Raw genomic sequence first — 17,594 nt, 5'->3', positions numbered from 1 at the left:
TCCAGTAGAGTGGAGCTGGACTCAGGGCTCAATCCCAGGACCCTGAGATCATGACCTGAGCCGGAGTCAGATGTTTAACTGAGCCACCCAGGAGCCCTTTATATTTTATTTATATAAGTAATCTCTACATCCAATGCGGTGCTCAAACTCAAGCAGGCTCTTTGGACTGAGCCAGTGAGGTGCCCCATAGAAGAACTTATTTTTAAAACATTTTTAAATTAATTAATTAATTAATTAGAGAGAGTGAGCACTCATAAGCTTAGGGGAGAGGCAGAGGGAAAGGTAGAGGTAGACTCCCCCTGAGCAGGGAGCCTGATATGGGGCTTGATCCCAGGATCCCGAGATCATGAACTGAGCTGAAGACAGATGCTTAACGGACTGATGCTGCTGATACATTTAGAATTATTGAGACTTGGGACGCCTGGGTGGCTCAGTGGTTGAGTGTCCTTCGGCTCAGGGTGGGATCTTGGAGCTCTGGGATCGAGTCCCACATTGGGCTCCCTGCAGGGAGCCTGCTTCTCCCTCTGCCTGTGTCTCTGCCTCTCTCTGTGTCTCTCATGAATAAATAAATAAAATATTAAAAAAATAGAATTATTAAGGCTGAAGAGGAATATCTGTGAAAATTAATTAAGGAAAACCTCAGTATAGTGGACTTAGGATGCTTAAAGGGGAGGTTGGTAGGAAAAGCCATACCCCTCAATGTCAGTTACAAACTCAACAGAAGAATCCTCCATAAGAATCAGAATCATCAGTTATAGGTCCCAATAGGGTAAGATGTACTTTGCATCTCCTACAAGAAATCCACTACCCCTGCAACTCAGCCAAGGAGAAACTAACATCGCTCCCCAACTCTTGCTTTTCAGTGGATTTTCATCAACTTCATTCTTCTTCTGCATAAAAAAAAATATTCCTTTCCTTTGTTTGTTGCACTTGCCTATGGTTTTGCTGCAGCTTGCTTGTCCTGGATTGCAATTCTCTGCTATTCCTGTTTAAGCCCATCGTTTGCTGGTAAAGTAACTGGCAGTTTATTTTTAAGGTTAACACAGCAAATTCCATAAAATCAAGAAGGCAATTATAAACCTTATTAAACTGCTTTCTCTCAAAGGATAACAGAGATTGAATATTTAAGTAGGTTTAACATTTAATTTAGATAAATTCCTACAGAATGAATGCATAATACGTTATTGAGAGAACTGAAATAGCCTGTGGTATATAATTACTTTTCTAAAGTGGAGTATAGGGAACCAAATCCTTCCTACAAATGAGAAGTAGAACTCTTGTGTCAGCACATCGAAATGACTTTGGCAACTTGAGAGTACCAGTACCAAGGACTCACAGCAGAGCTATTAAATTGAGAATCTCTAGAGATGGGGCCCAGGTACTGGTACTTTTTAAAAAGCTCTCCACTTCTATATATACTTACTTTTAAAGATATACCAGAGTTTAGAAACTGGTGGATGGGGTCAGGTTCTCTAGACCAACTTGTTTTAACTCTTGTATATAATTTTTCCACAACCAGAATTCCATTCCTTCATTACCTTCTCACTTTTTTCTTTCTTTTCTGCTGTCTCCTTCAGCTTCTCTTCTACTGCGCCTGGTATTTTTACAGCCTTCTTATGAAAATGAGTGTTCATGCACAGATGGACACGCAATAAGTATTAGACAAAAATAATAACAATCATAGCAATAGTTACATATGCCTGCTCTTCCCAGATTAACTGGGCAGAAATATGCAGGCTGTAGCGTTTTGTAGGACTCTCCAACAGGTGGATGCACCCGTGCAGCACTGGCAGCCGCAGTGTTCTCTGCTGGCCAAGGAAGTGAAAACACGAGGCGGCAGCTACAAGATTTTCTGAATCGTTAATGTCAACGGGACTTTTTTTTTTTTTCTGGGAGACAAAATCCCCAAACCCCAAGAAACTGCTCTGCGTCGCCAAAGGCTGCATCGCGGCAGGCTGCCAACAGGACTCCCCCAGCACGCTGCAGGGGCATCTCCAGCGAGGTCCTCGCGGGCTAACCCCCGCTGCGCGGCAGCCCCCCCCCCCGCCCCCCGCCCCGGCCCCCACCTGCGCGCGCCGCTCTGCCCCGCCCCGGGCTCCTGCAGAGACGCCGGGAGCCGCGCTCGCCGCCCTCCAGCCGCAGTGCGCGGCCTTGGCCTTGACCGTGCGTGCGCGAGAGCGGAGAGGGGCGGGGCGAAGCCGGAGGGGCGGGGCCTGCGCTCGCAGTCTGCCAGCCCATTGGCTCTCTCCGCGTAGTCTCCGCCCCCAGGCGTTCGAGACGGCGGGGCGGGCCACGTCAGGCAGCCGGCGCGGGGCTGAGCTTGGGGCAGAAGGGAGGTAAGCTGTGCGGGCGGCGGGCGGCGCGCGGCGTGCTGCGTGCTGCGTGCGGCTGGCCCCTGCTCGGAGGCCGCGGGGTCGCACCCGCTCGTGGCCTGTCTCAGCTCGGCGTGGAGGGCGGCTTAGGCCCCGCGGGCCTGGGGCTGCGTGGGAGATGGGGCAGGGGAGCATGTGGCGGCAGGGCCGCGCCGGGGCGTGGGTGGCCTGGAAGGGACCGGCCTTGCCGCTCGCCCTCGTCCCGTCCTGGGTGGGCCCTGAACTCCCGGAGGACCAGGCCTTGTGCGTAGGAGAGCTGCGCGATGCCTGGGCGGGGCCGGCCCTGGTGCCTGCGATGGGGCGCAGCAGGATCTCGACTCGGAAACAGATCGGCGCGAGCCTTGCTTACTTACCTGCAGCAGGTTGCAGTGGCTCCGCTCCCCCCCGACCGCTTCCCTAGTTCAAGGCAGTGCCGGCGATTCCGGGCCGCGTCCTCTGGCTGGGGGGACGCTCTGATTCTTATCAGTGACTCACTCAGATCCTGTCCACTTTCATGCAAAGGCTTATGGGTGAGCAGGGCCTGTTTTCAGACTTACCGGTTCTCTGGCTCTGTCCTCCTTTGCGGGAATTACCTGAAAAAATATATATGAATGTATGTTTTGAAATACCTGCAACAGCTATGCGGAGATTTGCACAGACTTGGCTGTTGTGCTGCACATAGGGGTTGTGTGTTGCACCGTGAGTTTTAATTTCAGCTATGGCATCATGATCCTTCAGTTTAGCTCCTGAAATTGGAGCTGATAAAATCAATCAAGTCATCGTATCAAGTATCATACAATCATTCATTCATCCATTCAACAAACTTTTTTTTTTTTTTTTATAATTCCTTGATGATCAGGGTCTCATGAGTAAAATGGGCATTCCCTGCCTTTTCTCTCATTTGAGTTGCCAGTTTTATTGTCTAGATTTGAGTTGTAATTTTTTTTTGTTGTTGTTGTTGTTTGATGGTTCAATTTCATGTTCCAGATTGAGGTGTAGAAGCTCAAGAATCTATATCCTAGGATAGAGCTCCTCTGAGACTTCATTTTTTTTCTTACTTTCATCTCCAGTAAACCTCAGACCATGGTGGCCCGAGGTGCTGTAATCCTGCTAACTAGATGTATTTTGAAAGACCCGAGGTCTAGGGTGCCAGTCTGTAAAGTGAGGCAATGGGATTAGAAGTATTCTGTAATTTTTAGATGTTCAAGGAGAGGAGGGGCAATTGGCATGTTTACTGAAATTTGTTAACGGTTGGGAAGTGACCGTTTTAAAAACACAATGTATATTAGGATTATATGCTTTAATCTTTCTGAATCTGTCCACATTGAATTTTTGACTAGCAAGCAAGTGCTTATTTACAATTTTGATTCACATTCAGTTCCTGCATACAAAGCACTATGACTCATCTAAATTTGGAAATGTAATAATCAGTAGCTTTTTAATGCTATGTTTAAAGGTATGATATAAAAAGAATTGGGGGTACTTGGGTGGCTCAGTAGGTTAAGTGTCTGACCCTTGATTGGGCTCAGGTCATCATGCTCTGCGGGGAGTCCTCTTGAGGTTCTCCTCCCCTCCCTCTGCCCCTCCCCCATGTGTGCTCGGTCTCTCTCATTCTTTCTCTGAAATAAGTAAATCTTTAAAAAATTGTATAAATATGCAACTTTCAAAGTATTTTGAGTTGCAGTGGTAGATTAGTGGTAGCTAAAACCCTCTGCCTTGGTTAACTTGCTTTGGTTAAATGTTAGGTAGTTACTGTCACTCTGGCTAATATATATCATATGGTGACTATGTTAGCATTCATTCATTCATTCATTCATTCATTTATTCATTTGACAGAGAGAGCACAGGAGGGGGGAGTGGCAGGCAGAGGGAGAAGGAGAAGCAGGGTCCCAAAGGAGCAGGGAGCCTGATGTGGGACTTGATCTCAGGACCCTGGGATCATGACCTGAGCCTAAGGCAGATACTTAACCGACTGAGCCACCAGGTGCTGTTAGCATTTGTTTTATCAAGCTAAAATTTACTGAATTTCAATTGATTACTGCTTCCAGTTCAGAATTGATAACCATAAATAGTTTGAGAATAAAAATGCCCACAGAAATATAACAATAGCTTTAAAAAATTTTTTTAATTTATATGTATGAAAGAGAGGTGAGCAGGTGCAGAGGGAGGGGCAGTGGGGAGGGATAAGCAGACTCCCCGATGAGCCAGGGCTGGATCCCAGCACCCTGAGATCAGGACCTGAGCTAAAGTTGGGTGCTTAATCAATTGAGCCACTCAGGTGCCCCACAGCCACAATTTTTCATTTGCTGATTGGTTGATGGGACTTACAAGTAAATTGTTTGCCCTTCCTGCAAGTATACAATGATTTCTAAAATAGTTCTGAGGCATAATATTCATAGACTTGTGATACTTTTTGGAAGTTGCCCACAAACCATTAAGTGAATTAAATTGTTACTATTAGGGATTTGGAAAGTTTAAGGAAATATGACTTTTCAGTTTTGCTTTTGCTACACCTTTCCAATTCTGGAAATGGATCAGATCAAGATGGAAGACTGAGGAAAAATGCAAGAACTGAGGGGAAAAAATCCAAGAGGAAGCTTTTCTAGTTTTAAGTTTGAGGAGAAAAAACACAATGAAAAATACAATTATAACTGTATTTAGAAGGAAAGTAAGGAAATAATAGTGTCAAGATTATTGGTAGGGTAGGCTTATAGTACAACTTGATTTTTAAAGTAGAAGTGTAATTGGCATACAGTATCTTTATTAGTCTTAGGTGTATATCATAGTGATTTGATATTTTTATATATTATGAAATCCCTGTAAGTCTAATTACCATGCAAAGTTCTTACAGTATTATTGACTATATTTCCAATGTTGTACATTATATCCCCATGACATAATGATTTTATTTTATTTATTTTTTATTTTTTTTTGACTAGTGATTTTATAACTGGAAGTTTTTGTACCTCTTAATCCCTTTTATCTGTTTTGTGAGCCTCCCAAATACTCCCCTCTCTGGTAACCAACAGTTTGTTTTCTGTATCTATGACTTTGCTTCTATTTTGTTTGTCTTGTTTTATGGATTCCACACATACGTGAAATCATGTCTTTCTCTGACTTACTTCACTTAGCATCATATCCTCTAGTTCTATCCATGTTCTTCCAAAGGACAAGATTTCATTCTTTTTTTTTTTTTATGGCTGAGTAATATTCGTGTGTGTGTGTGTAAATAAAATGTACTACATCCTCTTTACCCATTCATCTATCAATGGGCATCTATCTGTTAATGGTTAACTAAAAAAGAAACGGTGATAACTTAAACTTTGATCACATTACATGTGGGTGATACTTTTTTTTTTAAGGAGATGTGAAATACATATATTATGTGTATATATATTGTATATATTTTCTTAAGTTTTACTTAAGTAATCCCTATACACAACATGGGGCTTGAACTCAACATGACCCTGAGATCAAGAGTCGCATGCTTCTCTGACTGAATAGGCCAGGCACTGCTATATTGTGTATTTTTTAAAAAAGTGCTACAGAGGGGCGCCTAGATGGCTCAGTCTGTTAAGTGTCTGCCTTTGACTCAGGTCATGATCCTGGAGTCCCAGGATTGAGTCCTGTGTCCAGTTCTGTGCTCAGCGCGAGCCTACTTCTCCCTCTCCCCACTCATGCTCTCTCATGCTTTTTCTTTCTCTCAAACAAATAAATATATTTTTAAAGTGATTTTTAAAAAAGATTTTATTTATTTATCCATGAGAGAGAAAGAGAGAGAGAGGCAAAGACATAAGTAGAGGGAGAAGAAGGCTCCATGCAGGGAGTCTGATGTGGGATCCATCGGGGGATTCTGGAGTCACGCCCCGACCCGAAGGCCTACGCGCAACCACTGAGCCACCCAGGTGTCCCAATAAACAACAAACAAACAAATAAATATTTTTAAAAAATTTAAAAAGTGCTACAGGTATAGAGATGAGTATAATAAAATATGGTATAGTTATGTAAGTATAACATAAGTCTGTGATTCATAATTGATAAATTGGATTGAGGTAATGTATAGTATCTCTATATGATAGGAAACAAGATTTGCTAAGCTTATGGGACAGAGGATGTTTGTCAGTTTTTCTCCCATTTAAATTATTTGAAAGAAACTTTCAAGCAATGTGGAAGGTCTCATCTATTTTGAAATAATAATGAATATTATTTTTATAAATTGAGTCCCCCAAGTACTTCTAACCTCATAACTTCTTACTCTATTTCAAATCACATTGGAAGTAATAACATTGCATTTATGATTTTGAAATTTTGCTAAATTTATATTGGCTTTTGTTCAGTTAGTCTGATTAGTTTTTATATTTTTAAGATGTTCACAAGCTTTGCTATTAAATACTGTACAGTTTTCCATTGTTCATGATGGAAAAACATTTCTTTAGGCCAAAGGAATTTGAAAATAAGCTGCGTAGTCAGCTATTATTATTATTTATTTAGAGATTAACATTTTCATTTGCCTGGGGACTACGAAGCAGTCCACCCACGCTTCTAAACTGAAGACTTCAGTTCTTTTCAGTGCATTAGACTATATCTTTTAATCTTTTTTTGGTTAAAAAAATGACTGCTTGCTAATTTGGCTGATAAGCATGTTGAACAAATGTTATTATTATTGTGAATGTTGTAACTATAGTTCTCTCTTCTCTTTAAAAACCGTTTCCTTTGGCCTAGCTGCTCTCAGAATTTATTGTAAGTTTTCCTCTCTTTAACAATCATCAAATAGGTTGGTTTATTTAATCAAACCTTCAGGTTTTAGTATATGATATTAGGACTCATGGAGTGGAAGAAACTTTGTATTAAGGTTTTGAATTGTTGAAACACTTTGAATTGTTGAAACAAGTTAATGGAATTTTTAGAGTTATAGATATTAAAGATACTGTATTTTTTTAAAACGATTTATTTATTTATCTATTCATGAGAGACACAGAGAGAAGGCAGAGGAAGATGCAGGCTCCCATTGGGGAGCCTTGCAGGACTTCATCCCAGGACCCCGAGGATCACGGCAGAAGGCAGACTCTCAACCACTGAGCCACTCAGGCATCCCTAAAGATATTGTATTTATTTTTTTCATTTGACAAAGAGTATCTGCTCTGGTCCCAAGTCCCTAACCTACCTTCAAGGAGCTTATAGTATTGCATGGAAGTCATAGAGCAGGCCAAAATATAAAGAGATAAATATTATAGTCAGACGCATGCATAGAGCCCTGTGGGGGACAGGAAAACTGTATGTGTATGAGACTTCAGGGGAGTCAGAGAAGGCTTTTGGAAGAATGTTTGCTTTAACTGAATTTTGAAAGCAAGTAGAAATTAATTGGTGAGGATGGAGGATAAGGCATTCTAGGTGCAAGAAGGAAGTGAGGCCAAACTGACAGAAACAATATGGATTCTTAATGTATTAAGGGGAGGACAGAGAGATGAAATTTAATATGTAAACAAGGGGCCCATAATGATAGGCCCTCTTTCCTACTGTGTTAAAGATTTTGAACTTTATTCTCAAGGCTGTGGTAATCCATTGGTAAGAGATTTTTAAGTTGAAGAAAGTTAAGTCAGTTTCATGTGGCAAGGTGATGGATGAATTGTAGTGCAGCAAGGCCCATTTGCTTTTTTTTTTTTTTTTTAAGCTTTTATATATTTACTTGAGAGAGAGCGGGAGAGAGCAAGCACAGAGGCAGAGGGAGAAGCAGGCTCCCCAGTGAGCAGAGAGCCCCATGTAGGGCTCCATCCCAGGACCTCGAGATCATGACCTGAGCTGAAGGCAGACACTTAACCAACTGAGCCACCCAAGTGTCCCGGCAAGGCCCATTTGTGAAAGCATAATATGGTAGAGCTCCAGATTAACAGGGGTGTTTGAGAGACTAGGATGGATCCAAAGTATGTGAAGATGATGAAATTGGGTGTCCAGTTTGATATGGGGATAAAGAAAAGGTGGAGTCAAGATGCCTCCTAGTTTTATGACTTCCCAAGGTGAGAACCACCTGAGGATTATCAGATGACTAAGTTGAGTCTTGGATATGCCTCTGGGTCACACAGTTGGTGCTGTTCTGTGGGCAGTTGGCTCCATTGGTCTGGGGAATGAGGAAAGGATTTTATACAATATAGAGGTGAGGATGTTATCAACATGTAGGTAATAGTAGAAACAGTGTAAATGGTTGTAGATACCTAAGAGAGTTTGTTGAGTAAGAAAGAATAAAACAGAAGAGAAGCTCTCGGGAGCACCATCATAAGGAAGATGTACAATGAAAAACAATGAGAGGGAACAGCCTAATGGACATTGGAGCTCTAGAAGAAAAGGAGATAGAAAATTTCAGAGAATGAATGGTCAATTGTCAAACACTGTGGAGAATTGAAGAGAGAACTCACTAGAAATTTTAGGAAGGTCTAGAAGATAGGCAAGAGTCATTAGGAGCGCCTGGGTGGCTGAGTTGGTTGTGTCCAACTTTTGATTTCTGCTCAGGTCATGATCTCAGGGTCCTGGAATAGAGTCCCTATTGGGCTCTGAGCTCAGCAGGGAGTCTGCTTGAGGATTCTCTTGCTCTCCCTCTGCCCCTCCCCTCTCCATGCACTCTCATATAAATAAATATTTTAAAAATAAGAATTATTAATTTGTAATGTTTTTAGTTCATGTAATTGTGTGACTTTCTGTAACAAAAATCAGTAAAGCCAGAGATTTTGAATAGTTGGAATGATCTAGTACTTGGAGTTTGTTTTGTACATGATAGGAATGGGTTGGAGCTCAAAGTATTAGCAAGACAATGGTTGAAGTGATGGAATGTGAGATTTAGATGGCATGGAGGTGGTGAACCAAGCAGGAGGAGGCTGAATGATTGAAAGAGAATAATTGGTTCAAGAGTGCTTGGCTGGCCCAGTTGGAGCATGTGACTCTTGATCTCAGGATCATGAGTTCAAGCCCCACGTTGGATGTAGAGATTACTAAAAAATAAATAAACTTGAAAAAATAACTGGTTCAAGGGATTAGAAGTCGGGTTGAGGTAAGTATACAAGTATATGTAGGTATAAGGGAGATAGCTGATAGAAGTATTCTGGACTCAGAGAAGAATATTGGAGTTGACAATTTTAAGATGCTAATAGAATGTAGGGTTTGGTCATGGATGTATATGGCTAAAATGGAGTGATGAGATATTCAAGAGCAATGAGACTGATGTGTTGAATGAATCACTCACCTTAGACATGGACCCCAGAAAACCATGACACTCAGACTGGAAAAGTAGACTGTGGTTGAAGTTTTCGATGCCTGTAGAAGTGATGAGTATATATGAGGTGAAGATACTTGCATGACATGCCCTCAGAGCTATTGGGGTAAATGGTAAGGAAATGTTCTTCTAGGCCTTGGAGCTTAGAATGATGATTGGCTTTTACTGAGGTTGCCACCAAAGAAGGAGAGTATAGGTTTTGCTAGGCCTAAGAAGTAGAGGGAACACCTAATGAAGATGCTGAGCATCTAATAAGAAAGTTAGTTGACCATGGTATCAAAGTCCAGAAGGAGAGGACAGGCTAGTGTTTACTGAAGAGGAAGGCAGATTAGGAAGAGATTAGACTTGGGTGTGAGTAGGGCTGAAGTGTACAGCCAGCTTTGGAGTTACAAATAGAAGTTTGCATGTCAGGTTTGGATGAGGCTTCTTGTCAGCTTTTATCTATCAAATCATCCTAGTTTCTGTTTATAGTAGGACAGCATTCCTTTCTTTCTAAATTTAAGAATAACCTATGTCTCCAGTGAATATTTGTTATTTGTCAGAGAAGGAGAGGCAATGGCCTTTTTGCTTTTTATACTTATTTTTGAACTTTGGACTTCCAAAAAGTCCAAAAGACTTTTCATCACATGTGCCAGCTCTCATCTATTGTTAGTATGCCTGGAAGGTATGTTGACCATTTTTGGGTTAGTTCTGGGCTGAGAGGTGTGAAAAATGCCTTGATACTGATGACAGTTGCTGTGAATGTGAGAGGTGGGCATACCTACATTCCCTCTGATTTCCCTCTTGTTATTTTAGGATCTGGAGTCACGTTAAACAGTTTCTACATTTCTAAGGACAGCTCCTCACTTATTCATAAGATCCTATTCCTTTCGCCTACTCAGAGATTCGGCTCCATTATCTCTCTCTCCAGCAAGATTGTATTTTCCCTAATTATTAGATTATTCCCTTCAGTATGTAAACATGTTGTTATTTCTCCTATCTTAGAATAATTACCTATTGATGGGAGCGCCTGGGTGGCTCAGTTGGTTAAGCATCCAAGTCTTGATCTCAGTTCAGGTCTTGGCCTCAGGGTCATTGGTTCAAATCCCACCCAACATGGAGCCCACCAAAAAAAAAAAAATTACCTTTCAAAGTTCCTCTCTAGCTCAGAAGGTAGAGCATGTGGTTCTTGATCTCAGGGTTGTGAGTTTGAGTCCCACGTTGGGTGCAGAGGTTACTTAAATAAATAAAAACTTAAATAAAATCTTTAAAAACAATTATCTGTCTTGACCGCATCTTCCCCTCATGCCACCACATAATTTCTTTTTTCACCTTTATAGCAAAACTTACACTCATGTGTCCGGTTATTTTCTTATTCTTCCTCAAACCCACTTGAATCCTGCTTCCTTCACCACTTTGACAGAATTTGCTCTCCTCAGAGTGATTAATGACTTTCATTTTGCTAAACCGAAAGGTCTGTTTTTTAATCTTCATCTCTTCCCTGGCCTATCAGCATTCTGCCCCAACTTTATTGAGATATAATTGGCACATAACATTGTGAAAGTTTAAGGTGTGTTGATTTGATAATTGTAATTTGTAAATTATAAAATTACAAATTTGGAGATTCTAATTGTAAATTGCAATTTGATCATTTACATTTGTAAATTGCAAAGTGATGACCACCATTGTATTAACTGCCACCCCCAGCCTGCCATATAGTTACCATTTCCTATCAGCATTTTTTGAAACAGTTGATCACATTCTGCCTCTTGAAACACTTTCTTCCCATAATTATCAAAGATGCCACAATTCCTGGTTTTCTTTTACCTTTACTGCTCCTTTCAACTCCCTTACTGGTTCTCTCTTATCTCTCTGACCTCATTGGAGTGCTGCTCAGTCATTGGACCTCATAGTCTAGAAGTTTGAATGTCAAGTTTGGATGAGGGTTTGTATCATATCAGTCATATCACTCAGCCTTTGTAAATGCTGGTAATAACTCTGTTAGCTGCAAAATTTATATTTTTAGCCTGGACCTTGTCCCTGAAATGAGACTCCGTGTATCCAGGTACCTACTCAGCATTTCTCTTTGGATGACAGATAGAGATCTCAACCTCAGTCCCTGATTTCTTCTCTATACTTGTTTCTTCTGTGGTCTTCCCCATCTCAGTCCTTGGACACTCCTTCATTTCCATGACTCGGGACAGTCACCTGGGTGTCATCCTTGACTCTTCTCTTGCTCTCACAATCCACACATGTAAACTATTAGGAAAGTCTGTTGGCTGTACCTTTGGCATATGTCTGTCTGGAGTCTGAGTACTTCTCATTACCTGCTGCTCTCAGTCTAGTCCAAGACCGTGTTGTCTATGTCCTTGATGTTGTAATAACCTCTATATTGGTTAGCTGTTACAACCCACCTCCAAAATTTAGTGGGGTAAAGCAACAATCATTTTTTAGTCTATGATTCTGGGGTTAGCAATTTGGGTTGGGGTTGGTTTTGGAGAGGGGGCGGGTAGTTCTTCTGGTAGTCTTGCCTGGATTCACTCATGTAGCAAATGGGGACTGGTAGGTTTGGAGGCTTCATCTGGGAGGCTTGTCTCTGCTATGTGTGTTCTTGCTCAGCTGTCCCATGATTTTTAAAAAAAAATTAAAAAAAATATTTTATTTATTCATGAGAGAGAGAGAGAGGCAGAGACATAGGCATAGGGAGAAGCAGGCTCCCTGTGGGGAGCTTGATGCGGAACTTGATCGCAGGACCTTGGGATCACAACCCGAACCAAAGGCAGACCTCAACCACTAAGCTACCCAGGTGCCCCGCTATTCCATGGCTCTTAACATGGTGATTTAATGGAAGCAAGAAAGCAAGAGGAAGCAGTGTGGCATTGAAACTAAAACTCCACAGCCTCACTTCCTCTGCTGCTGATTAAAGCAGTCAACAAGGAAGCCCAGATTCAAGAGTGGAGAAATAGATTACCTGTTTATGAGGGGAGCAGCAAAGTCACTTTGTAAAGAAGTATGCATACAGGATTTGGGAAGAATTTGGGGCATTTCTTGCAGTCTATCATAGTCTTCTAAGTGCCCTATTCTTTCTTTGCCCCCTGAAATATTGTCAGCAGAACAAAGTGATTATTTTTAAAACACACCTTAGATTTCTCATCTCATCACTCATCCAGAACCCTTTAGTGATTTCCCATTGCCACCCGAAATAAGAGGGAAAGTCTTTGCAGTGGCCTGTGATCTGGCCCCTTTGTTGCCTTTCTAACTTCATTTCCAGCTACTCTGCCCTCACTCATTTAACCTGCTCTATTAGCCTCTTTGCTGTTCTTCCAACCTAAAGGTGACATGCTCCCACTTTTTTTTTTTAAGATTTTATTAAAAAAAATAAAGATTTTATTTATTTATTCATGAGAGAGGGAGGGAGAGAGAGAGAGACTGGCAGAGACACAGGCAGAGGGAGAAGCAGGCTCCCTGTGGGAACCTGATGTGGGACTTGATCCTAGGACCCTGGGATCACGCCCTGAACCAAAGGCAGATGCTCAACTAGAGCCCCAGGTTCCCCTCCCACCATGATTTTTCTATTGCTGTTCTTTTTGCCTGGAACTCCCTTCTTAGAGACTGTGGACTCCTGCTTCACTTCATTTAAGTCTTAGCTTGTGTGTCACCTCTGTGAGTTCCTCACTGACCATTATTCTAAAAATTAGATCCTCTTTCTTTCTGTCCCCCTTTCCTGCTTTACTTTTGTATATAGCCCTTATAAAATGCTGTGTCATTTACTATTTTGCTTATTTTTGTTTTCCCTCTACTAGGAATGTAATCCCCTTGTACAGGCAGGGACCTGTTTTTATCTTCAGTGTAGAGGGATTTTTTTTTTTTTTTTTAATAGTACAGCGTTTGACGCAAGGTAGCATCTAATAAATATTTGTCAAATGAAGGGTAGGTTTTTAGTATGGAACTTTTTTCAGGTATCTGGCTATCTCTTGCATGTTTTATGGAAGAGCCCTTAGAATAGATTCTGGCTACTTATTACTTGAGGAAATTTGTGGCCTCTTTTTACAAGTACTGTTTGTTTATTGATTGATTGATTGATTGATTGATTCACTCATTGATATATTTGTAAATACTTTTGTGATCCTCTGTTTTTAGAGCTCAGCTAGCCAAAGTGTTTTTCCATCTCCAGGCTCTTTATTCTTTGGAAGAAGAGTGTCCTGTTTTCAAATCAACTGCATAGAATATCTCCCCTTTAGGTACTTACTAGCAGCTTCTTCACTTTGAGGGGTAAATCATAACATTTTTATTCAAAGCAAAGCTGAAATAGTTAACATGTGAAAGAATAGTCTGAGATAGGGATCCCTGGGTGGCTCAGTGGTTTGGCACCTGCCTTCAGCCCAGGGCATGATCCCAGGGTCCCAGGATCGAGTCCCACACAGGCTCCCTGCATGGAGCCAGCTTCTCCCTCTGCCTGTGTCTCTGCCTCTCTCTCTCTCTCTCTCTCTCTCTGTCTCTCGTGAATAAATGAATAAAATCTTAAAAAAAAAAAAAAGGATTAGTCTGAGACAGATTTCCATACCTCTTCTAAACTTTTGGACCTTCTTCTTCTGATAACTTCAGGTAAGAAAGAGATTTTTTTTCCAGTCAAAACAGAGTTATGTTAAATTCTAATTTATAGCATAGTCTTTATTTTTTTTTATTTTTTTTTATTTTTTTATTTTTAAAAATTTTTTTAATTTTTTATTTATTTATGATAGTCACAGAGAGAGAGAGAGAGGCAGAGACACAGGCAGAGGGAGAAGCAGGCTCCATGCACCGGGAGCCCGACGTGGGATTCGATCCCGGGTCTCCAGGATCGCGCCCTGGGCCAAAGGCAGGCGCCAAACCGCTGCGCCACCCAGGGATCCCCTATAGCATAGTCTTAAATCATTCTGACCCATTAAGCAGGAGCATAACCTTTGAAATTAGTGATTATGAATGAAAATGATAATCTCTTAAGTGCCTCAGCCTCTAATTTATTATTATTTTTTTATTTTTTAAAGACTTCATTTATTCATGAGAGATACAGAGAGAGGCAGAGACATAGGCAGAGGGAGAAGCAGGCTCCTGCCGGGAGCCGGATGTGGGACTTGATCCCAGGACCCTGGGATCACGACCTGAGCCAAAGGCAGATGCTCAACCACTTAGCCACCGAGATACCCCTCCAATTTATTTTTGTAATTTGTTTTTGTTGTATATCATCAAGGAAATCTTCAGTCACAGATTAGCTGTTGCAAGTTGATGATAATTTTTTTTTAAATTGGTTCACATTGTAATCTTACAATTTCTGGTTTCTTAGTTTTCTTGTGGAAAATATTGAACACACACATAATTAGGTACTATAATAAATGAATTTAAACAAAATTAACATTCTGTTGATCTTGGTTTGTTTCTCTAACATTTTTTCCTTTGGCTTTTTCTCCAAAAATAATTGTTTTTGATTAATATTTTAAATCATTTTTAATTAAAATCACTCTTAATAAATGTAATAATTTAATTTTAATGTTTTATTTTAAACATAATTTCTATGCCATTATCACACTCAACAAAAGCTAAAGTAACACCAATTTCTCAACTATTCTGATAGTCATTCCTTCTCTATTTCAGAATTTCTTAGCTGTGCCAATAGGGTTTTATTACAGTTGCTCCCAGATTGTAGTTGGTTATTAAGTCTCTTCATTACTTATACTTACAGTCTTTCTAGCCCTTCTTTTTTGTATGTCATTGATTTGTTGGAGAATCAGTCAGTTGTCCAATAAAATGTCTCAAATTCCGAGTTTATTGCTCTGTACATGGAGTTTGTTTACCTTGTTTCTCCATTTCTTGAGCTTTCTATAAATTGGTAGTTAAATATGGAAAGGTGCGTAGATCTATTTTGAATTGTTTTAGGTGAGAAATATTTTTAAAGGATTCTGTGTATGTCTTTTTTTTAAAGATTGTATTTATTTATTTGAGAGAGAGAGAGAGAGTGTTGCATTAGTGGGTGGGGAGCAGAGGGAGAAGCAGACTTCCCAATGAATAGGGAGCCTAATGTGGGGCTCGATCCCAGGACAGTGAGATCATGACCTGAGTTGAAGGCAGCTGCTTAATAATTAGACTGAGCCCTACAGGCACCGCCCCCGCCCCATGTATGTCTTATTCCATCCCAACACGAGGATAGTGTCTGGTTTTCTTACTTTTAGTGATGCTAAGTGTCTGGTTTTCTTACTTTTAGTGATGCTAAGACGAATGCATGGGTTCCAGTGAGGTAATCTTAATCCTTCAAATAATGAAGTTCCCATCATCCTTTAGCCTAATAATTTCAGCAACAATTGATGGTTCATTCACACATCAATTACATATTAACGAAGTGACTTCATATCTTTAAAGGTTTATTTTTAAAGAAATGAGTACATTTAAACTTTTCTTACATTGCTCTTCACAATATCACTTCACAACTAGTTTTTTTCCCTCCCTACTCCCCCAATTCTAAATTTACTCCCATTCACCATGGTTTTAGAATGTGTTGAATGTTTAACACAAAAGCTTGGAAGGAGATATAAAATAGGACGACAATGAAGGCTGGGGAAGTGGGGATCATCCACCCCCCCCCCCAACCTGCTAGTTTAGCTGTCTTCGTTTTCTCCTTAGGGATTAGTGGGCCACAGATGCCTCATAGGGATTGGCGAAGGGGTAGGACTGGGTTGGAATCTCTCTCTCTTTTTAAAAAGATTTTATTTATTTGAGAGAGAGAGTGCAGGAGAGATGTGTGCGGGGGGGAAGGGCAGAGGCAAAAGGAGAAGCAGATGCCCCACTGAGCAGGGAGCCCGACTACACGGGTTTCCATCCCAGGCCCCCAGGATGATGACCTGAGTGGAAGGCAGACGCTTAGCCAACTGAGCCACTGGGGCGTCCCTGCTGCATGTTTTAAAAGCAGGTGGGTGACTCCTTTAGTCTTGTGCATCTCAGTGTGACTGTGAATTTCTTTCAGTTGTCTGGACTAGAAACCTTGGTGTCATCCTTTGCTCTTCTTGCCTTCCACATCCTATCCAGTAGCGAATGTTGTTACGTGAAGTCTGACCTGTTCTCATCATTTCTGCTGCTGTTCTCCAAGGCAACATGGTGTTGCTCCCAGATTACTGTTGTAACCTCACTGGTTTCTCTTTTTCCATCCTTGCCCTTTCACGGTCTATTCTTCTGAGAAGCCAGAATGATCTTAAAAATGACAGTGCAGTCTGCTATCCCCCTGTCCCAAGCCATCTAGGACTTGCGGGCTTCCAGCATCCTACCAGCACCTAGGTGATCTGGGCCCTCAGTCGCCCTGTCCTCTCTCACCCTGCCACCTTCCTCACCTGTGCCAGCTGTCCTGGTGTCCATGGTCTTCCCTGAATTTGCTAAACCTGTTTCCATCATGGGGTCATTGCTCTTAGTATTCCTTCTGTCTGGACTAGTCATTGTTTCTTTCCAGTCTCTGTCCAAATGCCACTCTATTCTTTTCTTCTTTCTTTTTTTAAAAAGATTTTATTTATTTATTCATGAGAGACACAGGGAGAGAGGCAGAGACACAGGCAGAGGGAGAAGCAGGCTCCCCACAGGGAGCCTGATGTTGGACTCGATCCCAGGATCCCAGGATCACACCCTGAGCCCAAGGCAGACACTCAACCACCGAGCCACCCAGGTGCCTCTAACTCTTTCTTTATTCTTTGACAGATGCCAAAACATAAGACTGCCCTAAAATTCATCTATCGATGATGTAATTTTCTTTTAGGTATCAGGTTGTATGTGCATTTGGAAAATTCAAGGAAAAGAAACTCTTGTACTGTAATTTAAGCAATGAAACATACCTGGCTTTTATAAATATTCCGTTAGGCTATAATGAATAAGTTCTGGAGGTCTACTGTACAACATAGTGCCTAGAGCTAATACAGTATTGTGCACTTCAAAATTTGTTAATAGCGTAGACCTTGTGAAGTTTTCTTGCCACAGAACAAAAACCAAAG

At 41.3% G+C, this 17,594-nt stretch overlaps 1 protein-coding gene across 1 annotated transcript in view; it reads left to right on the top strand.

Annotated features, from left to right (window-relative positions):
- Positions 1-2,283: 2,283 nt before the first annotated feature.
- The window catches only part of FOCAD (focadhesin), a 308,502-nt gene continuing 293,191 nt past the window's right edge, over positions 2,284-17,594 (top strand). Inside the window, exon 1 of the mRNA XM_041762114.1 lies at positions 2,284-2,336. The gene's annotated coding sequence lies outside the window, so the exon portion shown is untranslated. The remainder of the gene's footprint in view (positions 2,337-17,594) is intronic.

The sequence above is a fragment of the Vulpes lagopus genome, chromosome 7 (genome assembly GCF_018345385.1).
Source record: "Vulpes lagopus strain Blue_001 chromosome 7, ASM1834538v1, whole genome shotgun sequence".
In the NCBI taxonomy this organism is placed as follows: Eukaryota; Metazoa; Chordata; class Mammalia; order Carnivora; family Canidae; genus Vulpes; species Vulpes lagopus.
Note: the sequence above shows the minus strand (reverse complement) of the source record. Positions and strands in the feature narration are given on the sequence as shown.